The sequence below is a fragment of the Octopus bimaculoides genome, chromosome 27 (genome assembly GCF_001194135.2).
Source record: "Octopus bimaculoides isolate UCB-OBI-ISO-001 chromosome 27, ASM119413v2, whole genome shotgun sequence".
In the NCBI taxonomy this organism is placed as follows: domain Eukaryota; kingdom Metazoa; phylum Mollusca; class Cephalopoda; order Octopoda; family Octopodidae; genus Octopus; species Octopus bimaculoides.
The window spans coordinates 5,726,314-5,731,174 of record NC_069007.1 but is presented as its reverse complement, the minus strand read 5'-3'; the positions used below and the strand labels follow the sequence as shown (position 1 = coordinate 5,731,174).

The 4,861-nt window shown below is 37.1% G+C and overlaps 1 protein-coding gene across 1 annotated transcript in view; it reads left to right on the top strand.

The window, feature by feature from the left end:
* LOC106867625 (roundabout homolog 2) overlaps positions 1 to 4,861 on the top strand; it is a 387,456-nt gene that overhangs the window by 23,435 nt on the left and 359,160 nt on the right. The gene's annotated exons all lie outside the window — the stretch shown is intronic.

The window sequence follows — 4,861 nt, the reverse complement described above, 5'->3', positions numbered from 1 at the left end:
ATATATATATATATATATATATATACTCAAACAAACTGTTTTCCCAAATTCATAAGTATTTTAATCATCATCATAATCGTTATCTTTATCATTGTCATTATCATTTTAACTTGAACGTTTGCATGTTTGAATGCGTCAGATGGAATTCAGTGGGACAAATTTTCTATGGTCACCTCCCCTTGTTGCTAATCCTCAAGTAAGGCTTCCATGTAGGTAATATTTTCCCATGACTTGACATGTTTCTCGTAGAAGACTGGAAATTAAAGACGTCACTCATTTCCAAGTATTGCCAAGATTAGGAACCACAAATGCACACACAAACCTATGTACATGCACGCATATGTAGAGATCTGATGAAATGGTTAAGTTATGTAATAAATTGACGTAACATATGTAGGTGCAGGAGTGGCTGTGCGGTAAGTACCTTGCTTATGAACCACATGGTTCTGGCTTCATTTCCACTGTGTGGCACCTTGGGCAATTGTCTTCTGCTATAGCCTCGGGCCGACCAAAGCCTTGTGAGTGGATTTGGTAGATGGAAACTGAAAGAAGCCCGTCGAATATATGTATATATATATATATATGTGTGTGTGTGTATATGTTTGTGTGTCTGTGTTTGTTCCCCCAACATCGCTTGACAACCGATGCTGGTGTGTTTACGTACCTGTAACTTAGCAGTTCAACATAAGAGACCGATAGAATAAGTACTATGCTTCCAAAGAATAAGTCCTGGGGTCGATTTGCTTGACTAAAGGTGGTGCTCCAGCATGGCCACAGTCAAATGACTGAAACAAGTAAAAGAGTAAAGAGTATATTATTGAGCAAATAAACAGCCTTCCTACAGAAACAATTGTAACATACTATAGACAAGGTCTTCTTATTTTTATATTATTATATAAATATGTACTTATATTTGTTTGCGTGTTATGTGTAAAAGTGTTATGTAAAAGTTCCTTTTACGTGGCACTGGCACAAGTGCCATTTACATGGAACCAGCATGAGTTTAGATTGTATTTAGTAGCCTGTATTATTATGTCTACGGTGTATTCAGAATAAAGTGCATGTTGTGCACTCTTATTTCCAATGTAGTGTATTCTATACACAGTGTATTTAGCAAATTTCAGTTTTAAGAAATTCATTCAACATGTCTTCAAAAGAATTATTAAAGTGAAAATGGCGATGCATAAAGAAAAACCAAAAGATGTGCAACGTAATTTAGAAACAGTAATTAGCTGTAATATAATTAAATAACATTCACATATTATCCTTCGCTTCCACTCCTCTCTCTTTCCCTCCCCCCTCTCTCTCTCTTTCTCTCTCTCTCTCTCTCTCTTCTGCTTACCTGTACTCTATGATCAGCATCTTACTTAATATGATATAGATGTAATGTTACCAAATAACAAGGTTCAACAGCAGAAACAAGGGCATCCAGGTGTGCAGTACTGCCCTAAGAAATCTCACCCAACTCATATTCTAGCGCGAAAGGAGAAGAGATTAAAAATAATGATGATGACGACTATGATGATGGTGATGATGATGATAATGATGATGATGACAGTGAGGAGGAGGATGAAATCTATTAATCTGAGTTCAAATTTCACGAAACTTGACTTCCCCTTTCATTCTTCCAGGCTCAAGGAACAAAGTTGCAGTTAAACAGTGGCGGGGGTGGGGTCAATGTAATTGACTTATTCTCTTTCCTGAAATGGCTTGTCGTGTGCCAATATTTGAAACCATTACAATTATTATTATTATTATTATTATTATTATTATTATTATTATTATTATTATTATTATCATCCTCATCATCATCATCATTATTATTATTATTATTATTCTTGAGTGAGAAAGCAGTGCATACCATCAAAGTGACACTGAGATGCAAATATATGAACACAGTACTACCTGTCTGATAAGAGTACACCAGGCACATTAGTCACAACCATATGTGCGCGACATGGTGATCTCATATCAAGATAAACAGCGCTTGACCTCATAGGTGGGGCCCAGTTAGAATTTTCTTCAGGTCGAGTAGCCCATCCAGCTCAGAAGGTCCCTGAATAAGATTTGCTTAAAGATGTTGAACGAAACACCCATGTTTCCAAAGGTGAATTATCCAAATCCCAAAGAATTCCTCTCAACACATGGCTATGATGCTCCCCCACTACTTCTGCTCGTGATCAGAAATGCACATATCGTCAGCCACCAACGGACATGCTCAACTGGTTAAGGTCAAACAACTGACAAGCAAATCTGTGGTATTGAGCAGAATATTTTCTGTAGCCCTTTTTTCATACCAAGACAAAACAATGTACATGATAACACTTGCAATCAATTAAGATCAGAAGCCATGAGAGCCACTGCCTGGTTTATTTTTAATATTATTATTGTTGCTGGTGTTATTATTATCGTCATCATCATCATCATTATTATTATTATTATTATTATTATTATTATTTTATGTTTGATTTTTGCTTTCTATTTGTACAATTTGGCTCCAAATCTCATCCAGAGATCTCAAGAGACAACAAGTTAGAAGTTCATGTTGGTGTTATGCCCAGGGTGCCATATATTTGGTTTTGTACATAGTGTTGTTCTAGAGAATGTTTAAGAAAACATAAGAAAATTATGAGTTTGTTTTAAAATTTGAGATCACATAGACAGTATTTTACGTAGGATATAGGCAGTTCCCATGAGCACTATCTTTTGAACTTCTGCCATTTGGGGTTTCCTGGTATCTGAGCTAGGTAGCAATCAGCCCCTTTTATTATCATTCCCAGGGTACCTATGACAATAGTCTTCAGGTTTTAGTTTTCAGGTTCCACATTTTGCTAATTTCTATTTCAAGATCTTTATATTTGCTCAGTTTTTGGTAGATCTTGACAGATACGTTTATATCGATTGGGACAGTCATATCAATGAGGAGGCATGATTTTTGTCTGAAGTCTTTCAATATAATGTCTGGCCTATTTGCATCTATCTTTCTGTTAGTTTGAACGGTGAAATTCCAAAGGAGTGAGATGCGATCATTCTCAAGCATTGGGGGTGGTTTGTGTTCCCACCAGTTTTTATCATGGGGCAGGTCCAGGTTTTGCAAATTACACAGTAAATATATTGTGCTGTTCTGTCATGCCTGTTGAGATACTCTGTAGGTGCAAGAAGACTTCATATGGAGACAACATGATCAATGGTTTCATTTTGTTGTTGATATACACAACATGTTGGAGCAGCTGCCATTCTGTAATGTTGGTCTGGTAGTTTCTTGTAGGTAGGCATTGATCGTGGGCTGCTATGATAAACCCTTCTGTTTCTGATTTTAAGCCAGAAGCATGTCTGTGGAGTACTCAGCCACTTGCATGTTAATTTTATGAGCAGACAGTTCTGTTGATCGAAACAACTAGAACCTTCATCATCGTAACCAACCGAGGGCCGGTTAATTATTTCTACTTAAACGCTTGACCCTTCCATTCTCATTGGAGGATTAAACAAGATGATTAAAGATTCATTATTCAGATGACTGATCAATTTGGTACAGGTAAGAATATTGTTTCCGAGATCGATTAACATCCAAGGCATGCTGCTGGATTAGGATTATTTACGGTTCAATGAGCAAAGCCAGCTGGGATAAATTGCCTTAACAGAGAAGAGCTAAGGGTTACTAACGAGAAGAAGGGCATCGGAAGATATGCTACTGTCTCGAAATGCCTTGTCCGACTCTGCTGCAAGAATGCAGAGAGCAAACATTAATATGAGGATGACAATCACGATGTATGTTGATGACGATGATGATGATGAAGGCAATGGTGATGACACTGATGGTGATGATGATAATTATGGTGAGATGGTGATGATGACGACGACGACGATGACAATGATGATGATGTTAAGGAAGGCAATGGGAATGATGACGACGATGATGATGATGGCAATAATGGTGATGACGATGATAATGATGGTGAGATGGTGATGATGACGACGATGATGATGATGATAAGGAAGGCAATAGGAATGATGGCTGTTGACGATGATGAGGATGATGATGATGATGATGGCAATGATGGCGATGATGATGATGTTTGATATTGATGATGATGATGAAGATGGCAATGTAAATGATGATGATGATAATAGTAATGATGATGATGATGATGAAGATAACATCGATAACGAATTTGTTCTTGTGAGTATTTTCGTCTTCCGTTCCCCCCCCCCCACTCAATACTTAAGAAGGTGTTTGATCAACTTCTCCAATAATATTTTAATTTTTGCCAGACTTATATTACCTTCATCTGGCAAGAGTAGACACTAACGTATTTAAAGTTAACGAACCAAGAATTTTAAATTAATAAAAAATTACATTCGAAATGATGAGAACAAAAAAAAAAATACAATTTCATTTTCTTAATTTCTAATTATGGTCATGAAAGGTAAAAAGAGACATCATCATCAACATCATCATCATCATCATTACCTTCATCATCATCATCATCATCATCATTTTGTGGTTGTTGCTGTTATTGTCATTCCTCATTGTCTAGAATCATCATCATCACCACCACCACCATCCTCATCATCATTATCACCAACACCACCACCACCACCACCACCACCATCATCATCATCATTTTGTGGGTGTTGTCATCATCGTCATCAGTTTTCATTGACTGCAATCATCATCATCATCATCACCATCAACATCATCATCATCATTATAGTTGTTGTTATTGTCATCATTCCTCATTGTCTAGAACCATCATCATCTTCATCATCATCACCACCATTACAACCAAACTATTACTAACACTAACCCCACCCCACCCCGCCCCCTATCATCCCCAGTCTGTAATGCCATTTCTGTGCT